The sequence below is a fragment of the Zophobas morio genome, unplaced genomic scaffold, assembly GCF_036711695.1.
Source record: "Zophobas morio isolate AGI-343-1 ecotype UQ-CSIRO unplaced genomic scaffold, CSIRO_AGI_Zmor_V1 ptg000004l, whole genome shotgun sequence".
Lineage (NCBI taxonomy): Eukaryota > Metazoa > Arthropoda > Insecta > Coleoptera > Tenebrionidae > Zophobas > Zophobas morio.
The window spans coordinates 18,727,855-18,742,004 of record NW_026972109.1 but is presented as its reverse complement, the minus strand read 5'-3'; positions in this window follow the sequence as shown (position 1 = coordinate 18,742,004).

The following is a 14,150-nucleotide window of genomic DNA, read 5'->3' as shown; positions in this document are numbered from 1 at the left end:
GCAAAGTTAGAAAAATCTGGAGGTGATCCTAATTCCATGGGAGAGTTGCGCACAAACTACCCGAGAGGTATAGGACAGTTGCACGCGACGGTCAGAAAAATTTACATATAATTTGGGTTAATACCATAAACAATTACATATTACCTGTATTCTTCATATTGAAATAAATAAATACTGGGAGAAATAAAAATAAAAAGCAGGAATTACTTTTTTTTTTACGAATTTATAAGAAATTTTTTTACTGCGAAACTCATGGAACTATAGTAAGCTTCTAATCATCTAGGTATAGTAGCCTGCATAGATATTGTAGCCGTCCATAGAGTCGAGATTTGCGAATAAAAATAAAATAAAACCGGCTCAAACGGAGCCGACCACGGCTTGCAAGTTCTGTCACTACGGCACGCGTCATATCACACAGGGGTGTATTTAAGGCTGTTTGCACAAAATCTTAGGGTCACTGTAATCTTACTATTTTCTATCTACGACAAACGATTTGTCACACAGCTACGAAACCGATGATCTAGAGAAAGATGGAAGTTTGAAAATTTATTTCAACAAGTGTAATAACCGTTTGGTGCAACACAATTGGTTCAAGCAAACTAAAATATGACAGGAAACAAACAGTCCACGTGGACTAGTTTATAGGCGTGTTTGCTGTCAAGATGACTAGGTTTTTCGCTCCACCTGCCTCCGCAACGATGAATATACCATACCACAACTTGTGTACAGTGAACAGAGCTTCGATTTTATTGACGAGATTCAGCTCAGAAATTAAACAGATTATATCATAACGGAAAAAATGACATTTAATATTAAATACGTCTCTGTGCAACGTGTGCCAGAGTGACGTCAGACTTTGTAAGCCACCGTCGGCTCCGTTTGAACCGGTTTTATTTTATTTTTATTCGCAAATTTCGACTCTATGGACGGCTACAATATCTATGCAGGCTACTATACCTGAAGACAATGACAACCCTTACAATACAATTTTCAGATACCTATATTTCAATTTTTTCAAATAGAACACCCTGTATTAGTTGCTGAATCTTACTCTATTTTTTAGTTTCCTTCTTTCAGTATGTCGGTTAGTCCCTTAGAAAAGTAAAAAATCGCAAAAGCTATCAACTATACCTACAGAAAAACTTAATAAGAAAGAAAGAGAACAGAAGCAGACGCAGTAGTAAAATACGGGGTATTTTATTTGAAAAAAAAAAAAAAAATTTAAAAATTGTTGTAATTTAAATTTTTTATGAACACTTTGTATTTTACATACAACCACAATGGAGTTCGTATCTTTATTTATCTCTCCCCCAGATTTTTAAAATAACCATATTTTGATTTTTTTACGAACTCTTCCATTGATAAAAAATTTCAAGAATATTGGAATAACGTGGCGAAGTCGCATTTGTATTTAAAAACAAACTATGGTTATAAAACCTCTATAGGTGAAAATATTTTTTTGCATATGGTTTGAAAGAACTGTACGATTTTAGTTGTAGACATTTTTCTACTTCTAATTATTACCGAGATATCGAGGAAAGTGCGCTTAGTGATTCACTCTGTATACAAATTGTCATAATATAAAACTATGATATTAAAATTTTTCGTTTATGATAAATATTAATTCCACCAGCAGTTTTTAAAGAAAATATTTGTATAAGTTGTATTTAAAATTTTTTTTATCAATTGCTTAGCAGGAAACAGTGTATATTCGATATAGTAAGTTCGTAAATTAAGTATACCTATAGAGTAAAACATAAGGAAACCGAAAGAGTCGTTTTTGAGGTAAGGTTGTCAAACGTTGGAGGGGTAAAATAAATTTAATTTTATCAATTTCGTCTGGTTTCTTCGACAAATTATTATTTGAGTGATAAAAATATTTTTGGCGTTATATGATTCATTTCCTTGTGGATGTACTTTTATTGTGGTATGTTTAATCGAAAAACGCTTTTTCTCTTCACTTTTATTGACATTTACATTACCGGTTTCGGTCTCAATAAAGCCTTCGTCAGACGGCTTACAACATAAAATTTTCTGAAACCTTCACTTATTATACCTGTTCTATTGTTTTTTATTTGGTTTTAGAACTATCTATAGTTATCTCTCTTATTATTATACCAAACAGATTGAGCCAGATTTTAATCTATAATCTGCATCAATCTGTTTACCTAATTAGTTTAGTTTAGTAATAATAGTAGGAAAACTATAGGACAGGAATAACAAGTGACGGGTTTATAAAGACCAAAACGGTAACGTAAATTTAAATAAAAGTGGAGAGAAAAAGTGTTTTTCGATTAAACAAACTAAAAAAAAAATATTTTCTTTAGATAGCTCAAATACGTAAAGGAGAAACTAAGGTTACTTAAATAAAACACAGTTAAAGAAATAGCAATGCTGCTTATTTCACGTGGGATTTATTAGCAATATTTTTGAGGTTACGTCATCAACTTTTTGGATAAAATGAAGAGATAAATATTTCCTGAAAATTTTCCAACTGATTGAGAAGGAAACTCTTGATTTTGTCATTCTATGAGCTATGAAAATATAAGAAAGTATGAAATTACACTTTGATCAGAATAAAATCGATCGATAACAATTCCTCCACTAGTGACCGACAGTATAATTTCAAATCACTATACAGGGTGATCAAAAAAGAATCGATGAACTTGATGGTACGTTGTTAAGAAGGCTCTGAAAACTCGAAGGAAGAATTCCCTGAACCAAATTTCTGAAAATATTTATAAATTACTTAAAAATTAAAGAACTAACTTCTGATATGTTTTAATGTGAATTTAATTGACAGTCTAAAATTCCGATAAAAATTGTCAACAGTAAAAAATGGCGTTGTGGATCGTATTATAGCAAATTATTATTATTAAATTATTAATAACTAATTATTTAACTGTAGTTTAGACATGCAGTTCAACTAAAACAAATCAAAACTACGAAGTTAATTGGACTTTGATGTTTAATATTTTCAAAAGTATGGTGTAGGGATTTTTGAAGGATGTTTTTCGAGCTGTTTAGGCCTTTTTTATAACGTACCGTCGAGTTTATCCGTCAGTATGAAATTTGTTACTAAGGAAATCATAAAGGCTTTTAAAAAAATTGAGATTCTGAAAGTAAGTAAAGTATTTCAGAAAATATAAACTGATTTCTACATTATAGATTCTATTCTATTCTTTTTCATGAGAGTGCATTTAATTTTTTAATCGATTTTTAAGGATAAAAGTGTTACTTGAGCTTTGATGAATTCTAAACGACGTAATGTTTACTGTGAGATACTACGTTAGATACTGTTAGCATTTTGTCACCAATAATTTAAATAATTAAAAAAAAATTACTACCTTTTCAATAGCTTGTTCAATCACACAGTTACGCAATTATTTATAGTCAGAGCTTGACACAGCATAAATCAGTGAAAGCATGACGCAACTAATAAATTACGGTGAATTATTCAGTTCGTTTTACAGGTCTAATTATTACTATAATTAAATCATGAATAGCTTTATTTTAAACACTTAAATGCATATGCGAGAAACTGACGGTTTTAACATTTATATCATAAATAATCACGACGTGTATATTTATAAGTTTTCGTTTTATGTGGTTGTCTTTCTATTTTATTTTTTTGTTTTCATTTGTATTTAAACATCCACGTTTTACTCCTATTTTCACGTCGCTGTAGACGATACACATTAACGTCATCCAGGTTAGCAAGAATCGGCGTGGTCTTCATTACCCCAAACGCCAAAGTGATTTATGATTATAGCATGTGCAAAACGATAAAAAATCGCCCCACAGAACTGTTCCATGCACTCAATTTTAACCTCATTTACTCCGTATTGAACTCTATACTTCGCTAATACCAGCCCTGCATTCGTTGCAGTCCCTCGAGAGCGTCTCCTTAGACATCACAAAGTGATTGTCACTAAACAAAATAGATTATCACAAAAAAAGCAACGTTTTCATATTTAATTAATTACCATATTGATGATTCTTGAAAATATTTTTTCATCCCACGTCATTTTCATTTTCGCATAAAAGCACCAATTACGTGGTAAATTACTTAATAAAGTTACGTTAATTTATGCTCAGTCCTCAGAGACGTATGAGTCGCTAAATTTTCCTTACATTTTCACATGCGAAAATGGAAATTTAAAAAGTTTGCCTTCGGTTTGCGAGTTACATGTTTACTCAATGTAATTGTCACTGATTGCATTCGCAACGTAATTTCGACACAAATTTAATTTTTAACCAGATGATCGGTCACGAGCTTACGGAATGTGTTAAAGGTCATTTCTTTGAGGGATATTTCAATTTTCAAGATTTTAAATTTGTTTCGTGGGGTTGTTTACGGTGTGGGAAATTTGTTATCGGGTTTTTGATTATTACTTGCATTTAATTTTTTACGACTGGGTATACTGCTGCGCCGAGAAAACTCCATTAACACAGTTTGCTTAGGTTTTTTAGGGTAATTTCTTTTTTTTTAAGATTTCCAATAATTAAGCAAATTCTGGTAACTTATTTTGACGTTCATAATCTAAAATAAAAAAAGTATGGGACAAGAAATTACTTGGGAATCTGTGTCAGATAAAGATTGTCTTAGTTGTTGTCTTAAAATTTATGTTCCGATTGTTGAAGTAATAATAATATCAAATGAAGAAAAATGGTCTTATGTAATTCACAGCAATTGGTGCGACAGTTTAAGAGATTATCTGTTTATTAAAAATCAACACAGGCGACAGACGGACAGACGTAAACGGGACCTACTTTTTCACATTCTAGAGGTCATGAAACGTCGACAAAACATGAAAGTTACCATTCGCTGGCGGACCCTATTACAATACTTCTTTAGCAACGCTCAGGCATTAAAATGACCATCGTTCTGAATAAACGATTAAATATCATATCATGCTCGCAAAACTTAATTTTCCAAGAAAATTATTTAAGGGCAGGCGCTACGTTTTCTGATTGGAATTTTTGGTCTAGTTTCATAATGTAATATCTCCGTTATTAACAGACCTATGGTTTTGAAATTTGAAATATATGTTGTCCATAAGTTTCTTTATATAACGCAAGGACAATTTTGTTAAAAACAGTTTGTGATCATATTTTTATTTTAATTTTAGTGAAATTTTTACATAAAGTATTTTTAAAAATCAATATCTCAATTATTAAAGGAAATTTCAGAACACGGTTTTCAACACTGTTTTCAGCTTACAAAACTTCAGAAATCGTACCAGCTGTATCGTGGATTGCTAACTTTTATTTTTACTACATCTCAGTCCCAACAAATAAAGCCAAAAATAGACTTAGTACAATTTCTAAAGTTTTGCAAGCTGAAAACAGTGATGATAACCCCGTTCCAAAATTTCCATAAATAACTGAAATATTGTGTTTTTAAAATACGTGATGCAAAAATTTCAACAAAATTTAAAAAATATATGATAATAAATTATTTAAAAAAAACACTGCCCTCGCAGTTATGTAGTGAAAGTTGTGGACAAGTTACATTTAAAATTTCATAACCATAGGTGTTAATAATGGAGATACTACATTCTGAAAATATATTGACAACACCGTAAGAGCCAACCGTAGCGACTTAAGTGGGGGTCACCCCTCCCCCCCAAATTACAACGTGCACACACTGGGCATAGTAAAATAATAAAAATTATCCAGAAATTTGTGTCACAATTATCAAAACTAATTTTTTTATGTCGCTTCATTTGTATAAAATGTATCAAAACTTACATTCAAAGATGTGTCTTGGATAGGTTACTGAAGTACTGATAAAAGCGGAGACCAAATCATGCTTCATTTAGACGTTTTGTTTACACCGTTTCCATGGAAACCGTGCGTATAGTTGCTGTATTCAGCTGGAATCGGGTCCTGCTCGAACAGTGATCACTAGCAGTAACTTAGTTGCGAGATTTCATTTTCATTTTGCGCGAGTAAAGTTGTTTGAGTTTAAATAAAAATAATGTAATTGATTATTTAATCTTGCTGGTAAATTTATCGAATATTTTGTTGTATGATTTATTTCCAGGTTATGTATTTTTTACTTTTCCGAGCGTAAACCAAGGAAGTAATTCAATAGGGTTCATCTGGCGAGTAGCTACTTTCATATATGTAAGTATTTTATAAATATCGAGTGGATGGTAAATGCTAGCTAAAAGTGGTCTGATCATCCCTATCAACGATTTGATAACGTCACGTCAGAATTTTGCTTGGTAAATGCTATTCAAATTTTATAAAATAACATATTCTTATAATTGTGGCTTATGAATCCGTCTCTATTTTTTAACTTCGACATCCAAATTTTCGGAAAAAAATCAATATGGTATAACATTTTACAGTTTAACTTACAACCGAATGTTGTGAAATGTCGCAAAAGATTTATAGTTATCGTAAGCATGGTAAATCCTTAATCAAAATTTATCTGTTTTTCAAAATTTTGCCAAATAAATCCTATATTTATTTTTTATTTGTAATCAAGAACGACTGACCCCATTTTCCCGAAAATTTGATAATACCTATTCAAATTGATATACGCGTCGTTGTTAAAATATGGATGACGTCATCATAAAATTTTATTGTGGAAAAACTCACTTGAAATATACACATAGTGTGTTTATTTAAGGTAACTTCAACAGTCCAGGCACAATTTTATCTTAACCAATAGGAGTTATGATAAAAAAATAAATTCACAAAATCAAATTTTATAATTAAAGGTATGGGAAACTTACTGTGGAATGATGGTAACAAATAATGTTCCTCGTGGATTAAAAACGTATTAAATTCCAGGTCCGAAATTCTGCTTTTTTCGATTGCTACGATCTTTTGGATGACTAAGTTTGTCAGTTTTTGATATTCTTCTCGCGTTAAATCTTCTTTAAAGTGATTAAAAGTATGGATTCTGTTTTTATTATTTAATGATTTTTTAAAAATAGTATTGGTCTTCCCTTCTTACTGTTTTCGATTTATGGAGGACCTGTTGGAATATGTCCTGATATTCAAGAATTATAAATCTTTTTTATATAGTTTTTTGATTGTATTGTTTGAGACTATAAACTGGATATTTTAGCCAAATCAACATGACATCATTGTCTAAAGAACTTTCCAGCTTGTTCTGATAAAATTAAATTTCTCCGGCATAAGCCAGGGAAACATATTGTCACAAGATCCTAGAATAAGAAAAGTTAGGTATCCCATTTCCGTCTGTTCGGGATTTTATTAGAGAAATAATCTTCCAAAATACTAAACTGAACGATGAGAACCTATAGAAAAATAAAAACGACATGTAGATAAATAAATCACTGACTAAAATGTGTCTGTTCATTCCTACCAAAAATTTAATGACATCATCTCAAATATTGCTAAACAGACTATTATGTACATTATGCATTTTTGAGGTTATGTTTGAGTCTATTTTTATTTGGTTCCTCACGAAATAGCATTTAAGTATGTTAACCAAATATTTAGAAATTCCCCTTGTTTTCAGTCAAGATCACGTCAATTCCAATTTTTATGACTCTTAAAATTTTGATCTTCATCATTGTTGATGTTTTGGAATATCGATTAACACTAGTTTCGTCCTTTTCCATTTGGCCGGAATTTGCGATCAAAGGTTTTTATTATATGGATTTTTGGACATGTTTTTAAAATATTTAATTTCCAAAATGTGTAACCATTCTAAAAATGTTTGAAGGCAGTGCACCAACCTTGCTATTTTGCCTATTTTCATCCTATCTTAGGCTTCTATGATTTCTTGTCTTTGTAGGTAGGTACGATTTCTAGTTTCTCAGATGAAGAATTTCTTAAAATGAGCGTAAGTAAGATTTTTGGAAAAAAATATAAAACAGTATTTTGCAATTTAATTTTAAATATGCAAAAACCAAAAGCTTTGAAATCTTGCAGATGTTTTAAAATTATGAAAAGCATGATAAATTTTTAATCAAAATATATTTACTCATCACCCCAAAAAGTTGATGACGTCAGCTAAAAATTTTGCCGAATAAATCCTGTCCAAAACGTCCAAAATATAATAAGTCTACACTAGTGATTTGTCGTTCCATTCACATTTTTTGGATTTGCTTATACAGGTTGTCTCAAAATAATTAATGACTCAGTCAATTTATTTTCTTGACTAAATCCAGAATTGCAAAACTGAATACTTTGAAATCTTGTAGACATTTTGAAGTTATTGTAAGCATGGTAAATTTTTAAGTAAAGTGTATCTGTTTATCAATCCCAAAAAATTTATGACGTCATCTGAAAATTTTTCCGAATAAATCCTATCTAAAATGTGAAAAAAAGTCAGTCTACACTTGTAATTTATCATTGGATTCATATTTTTTAAATTTGTTTAAATAAGTGGCTCAAAAAAATTAATGAATGAGTCAATTTATTTTATGGAATAAATCAGGAACGGCTCACCCCATTTTCTCATAAAATTTTGGGAATACAATACTGTTAATTTTAGTATTACACGGCACCAAACCAAGATGATGATTTTGTTTGATTGTGGTTTAATTAATAATTTTAGTCTTGTGTTTTGAGAAGACAAACTCATTCAAATCAAACTAATTTCTACGTGACATTCTTTCGATGCATAAACATAAATAAACACTTGAGCGTCAGATTGCTTTTACCTAGTGTTGAAGAACAAGGGTTGTTAGAGATGGATTATTTTAACATGGTGAGTTATCAGAATCTAACAACGGACTGTCAGTCAGTAGCGTAACATGCACACTTCAGAAGGGGGGTGGTTTTTAAATTTATTTTTTTATATAGCAAACAATAACACACGGAAACAAAAAACTTAAGTGAACTGGTCAACACGCTAGCACGAATGCGAATGAATCTATTAGGCACTAATCTAGGGACCCATCGCAGGTCGAAAATGACGCCTCTGAGGGTGCTGGATATGTTTTATTGTACTTCAGGAGCGAGGGGAGTTCTGTTGAAACAACTGTCGGCTAATTTTTTTTGGTAGGTATCAGATTTTTCTTTTTCGTTTTTCTTACCTGATTTGTCCTTTCTAATATCTTTTCTTTTTTTATATTTAATTTACCAATATGGTATTTCTTCGTTAGTGTATACTTTAATACTTTAGGTTTATATTTCTTGTATACTTCCTGGATGTGACCTGTCTTAACGTGATGTGATGTAACCTGAACATTTCGAAACTTCTTCTAAGTGGTCTTAAAATCTCTTCTCAGAACAGACAACAAATTGAAAATAAATTTAAACGAAGATCGAAGATTTCAGTAATATATCACTGTTACATGTCAATTGAAAATGTTGCGTGATTCTCATTTTCGCAACTCTCATGGAAAACTTCATAAGTGATACTTCCACAACAATTCAAAAGTTATATTTAAATACATGTTACAAAATAATACCATTAAACTTTGATAACCTTTCGAAATCTAATAAAACACTAATCAATGTTGTTGATCAGGTACATACATAATAATAATACATATTTAATTTCATTATACTTCATGGAAATGTATGTTGCCTTATACTCAGATTGTACTAAAATACGAGAATAAACTTGATTTTATTTGCACTGTAAATTTAAAAATGTATGTATGATGGAACAGACAGAAAATCTGTTTTTTCAGTAAAAATATTATATTCAAAATACAGTCCTAATACATATTAAAGTACCTGTAGTAATACTAAAAGCGTCGTTTCTCACATTTCCAGTGACTTAGTAATACATTCGTGGAAATTTTTTTGTAACATAATAATATTCCACCATGTCCTGAAACACATCTCTACTTTAGCACTTAATTCGCTATCCATAAAACAAAAACACTGAACATGACCCCAATAATTCTCCTTTTTTAAATGCAAATAGCGTCCCCAAGCCCCGACCATGCTTTCAAAGAGCAACTTTGCCTATTAAGTAAGCAAAAATAGTTGTAACCGTGTATTTTAATTTCGATACTAGAAGGCGATATAAAACTTGCGGTTAAGCACGAATAAACGATCCATTTTACGAGCTTTCGATGCAGGCAAGTAAACGTTCGAATCGAGAGAAGCTTTCTGTATTACTTAACAATCTCGATGCCGTGGGACTGCATATATTAGCGCCTCCTAAGTGTATCACACCTGGTGAACAGGTAATTGCCGGCTGGAATAAAATGTGGGCGAATAAAGTCCTGCGTTACAGGATCAAGGACCTTCGTTTTGGTCAGATTTAACGAGAGACGGCTCCAGCTGAAAGTCTGTTTCAGAAAAGATTTTGATTTTTCGGTATATTATAATTGTTATTTAATATTTCATTGACTGACTTATATTTTCTGTTACTTTTGTAGGGAAGGATGTATTCACATAGTTAATTCGTACAGTTCGGTTCATTCACTTTATGGTTTAATGCATTCAACAACCCTCTGACCCCAAAAAATGAATAACAATTTAAATTCAATTTATTTCGGAACTAAATTCACCAAATACCCTACCGGCCAATTCACCGTTTGTTAGCCTTTCGTCTTTTAATCAATCAGTTTCGGAGAAAAATGCGTCACTGGGGCCATGATTCAGGTTAATTGCTTGGTGGCGTTCGTTTCTCAAAATAATTCTTTTATTGAAAGATGACATTTATTTTCATGAAATATTGGACGGTGATGTAAGTTTAAAACGATTTTAATTGAAACGCTAAGTGCTTGAGAATGGATAGTATAGTTTTACTATAGTTGTGGCGATTTTACAATAGGTGCTGTTTTCTCTTGAGACGTGTAATGTCGCACCTATTCTCCCTTCGACAGGCTTTTCATTAATTAATTTGGAAAAGTGCACGCGAGGAGTTTTCGAATCGCGTTATTAACACGCGGACATGAAACCGTAATATGCGTACTTGGAAAAATTTTCAGGAGTTATCAGTTTAATTGAGGATAGTTAGGCCGGGTTAATGAGGCTGAGCATGAATTTTCAAGGTATTATAGAATGGAAATATTTTGTAGCGATTTGACGATTTTTAACGCTGCCAAAGCGTATAATTAGAAAACTAGTTCAAATGGAGACTTGATGTTCGATTGTAGTGTTTTAGTTACGACGACGTTATTTACACTTTATTTTAAAATTTTCAAAGAAGTGCTTTGCAAATTGAAATTTTCTGATCATGATTACTTACGTGTGCGTTTCAGTTACAAAGGGTCTTAATAAATTTTGATAATGATAAATATAGAAATTCTGACTTGATGATTGTCTCTCTTTTTTTAATGTTCTTTATTCTTCATTTTTCTCATAATTTATTTTACATTTCACTTTCGCAGTCAGGACAGGTGATAGAGTTACAGAAAAGAGAAACTTGTTTCGCGTGTCGATCTGCCTGTCTAGCTATCGGATTTTCGAATACGATAAATTTTAGATCAATGTTAAGTCAATCTAAGTTTCTAAATGAATCGGATTTCTCACATGCCTGTTTATCTGCGGCTTAGTAATAATCGACCACATTTTGGGTGTGGGTAGTTGTACATATAATGGGGATGTTGGCTCATCTTATGGGAAATTAATTTGCGAAATCGTAAAAATTTCAAAAAAAAATTTAGAAAATTTTGGAGGTGAGATTCCTGGTTGGTTTCTGTCATGGTCAATCCATTGAAACATTTTAGTGGGTGAGTTTTATGGCTTTTTGGTACAGGTGACGAAAGATTTTTTCTTTAGGGGAAAGTTTTCTGTCATCAGAACGTTTTATGGGATGAAAATGAGTTTCCCGGTTTTCTGAGAGTTTTTTTATGCAACTGACGTCTGTTTTTAGGGGTGAGTTATCTGGCTCACTTTGGTCCATCAGGTAGTTTTGGGAGACAGATTTTTCGTTTAGGTGTCGATTACTTTTTTCTTTAGAGGTGGATACCCTTTGGGCATAGAAGATTATTAGGGGTGATTTTTCCGGTCATTTCGGTCCTTCATTAGGTGACTGGCTACTTTCATATTTTCTCGACGTTTCATGACTCCTACAGTACCAAAAAATAGTTGTCCAGTTTCCGTCAGTTTGTCTGTCTATCTGTCTGTCTACCGTCTGTCCGGATTTTTATTAAATAGATACATAATTTCCGAAACTACCGGATCGATTGTTGGACATCATGTAACCAAAATTTCTTAAATCATCACCACCAACAACGTGATAGCACTGATAGCATTCTCTCAAAATTTTTAACAAAAGCGTTATTTAAATTAATAAATAAACTTTTTTGCTTCTTAGGTAGGTCTCTTTTTTTTCTATTGGTGAATACTTCTGCAGTCCTCCTCCTCTGATCCTAATGGTCATATCAAGACAACGGAAACAATTATAAATTACTATCTGTTACCTAGCATGTGTTGCAATGCTACTTAACAAAGATACTGCTTGTGATATTTAGTATCTAATTATCTAATGTCAACCGGCGATCGAAATGTTACTGTTTGCATTATTTGTTTCAATTCAATTCTACCGAGCATGCGCACTTATACGCAGAAAACACCAACGAATCATTGTAAAATAGTTATACTAATTTCAAAAACCCACCAAAGCTTTATCGCAAACGAATGATTGGTTTACGAACGCATATGGGACAAACAAACATTGGTTTTATAGACATATGTAGGTAGAAGCCAGAGAGATTTTCATCAGAGTATGTAATCCGTCTGACCAATTATATTGACAAGTATTAAATAATTATATAAACTTATATAAGCAACTTATTGTTAATAACTGTGATAATCTGATCAGCTTGCTATGTACAAATTCAATTTGTCAATTTAGTCCATGAATAAAAATTGCTCCAAAGTTGTGTGAGCGAAATTGTTTGGGATCATTTATAATAATAATTTTGTAGATTTTCGGAAACTCACCCCTAGAATACGAGCGCAGTGAGCACATTCAGGTTTTCTCATCATTATAATGCTTCAAATATATTTCACTCCATACAGAATAATGGACTTTGCGGTTAAGCTCCACCCCTCGGTCTCACAGCGAATAAAAAATTCATCACAATTGAGATGGGGTGGGTGGGTGAGGCTTATATTTTGCCTTTTTTTTAAATATACATAGCCATCTTTTCACAAGAAGAAACTTAGAACATGGTTAAAATGGTAGATTTTTGCAAGGAAATCGATATTTCCTTATACAAAATTTCCATTTTAACATGTTTTAAGTTTCATGTTGTGTTGTCAAAAGAAGTCTACAGATATTAAAACAAAGAGGCAAAATCTAAGCCCGCCCACCCACCCTGTCTCAATTGTGATGATTTTTTTTATTCGCTGTGAACCAAGAGGGCGGAGCTTAACTGCAAAATATTTGTTTCTTCACAAGTAATTAAAAACATGTTTTTGAGTAGCGTGTTGTTCGAAGAATACTATGTATATTAAGAAAAAAAGGCAAAATATAAACCCCGCCCACCTACCCCATCTCGATTGTGATGATTTTATTTTATTCTTAGAAACTTAAAATACGTTTAAAATGGTAAATTTTTGTAAGGAAATATGGATTTTGCAATTAGGCTCCGCCCCTTTGGTTCTCGACGATTAAAAAAAAATCATCACAATTGAGATAGGGCGGGTGGGCGGGGCTTATATTTTGCCTTTTTTCTTAATATACGTAGTCGTCTTTTCAGAACAACAAACTAAAACATATTAAAAGTGGTAAATTCTTGTAGATAAATATGGATCTTGCAATTAAGCCCCGCCCCTCAGTCTGACAACGAATGAAAAATTCATCACAATTGAGAATTGAGATGGGGCGGGTATGGGTGGGGCGTAATCTTTGAATTTTTTTTTTTCTTTATATACGTAGTATTTTTTGGACAACACGATACTCAAAAACATGTTTTTAATTTCTCGTGGAGAAATGAGGAGTGTGCAGTTAAGCTCCGCCCCCTTGGCTCACGACGAATAAAAGAAAATCATCACAATTGAGATAGGGTGGGTGGGTGGGGCTACATTTTGCCTTTGTTTTTCTTAATATGTATAGACTTATTTTGACAACAAGAAATTTAAAACATGTCAAAAATGAAACGTCGAGAAAATATAAAAGTGGTCATTCGGCCGATGGACTCGATTAGTATACTTCTTTTGCTTATACTCGGAAACAAAAAGACACTAACAGCTGCCAATTTTTTTTCAAATTCGAAAAACTAAAGAATCGAAAATCTGAAAAA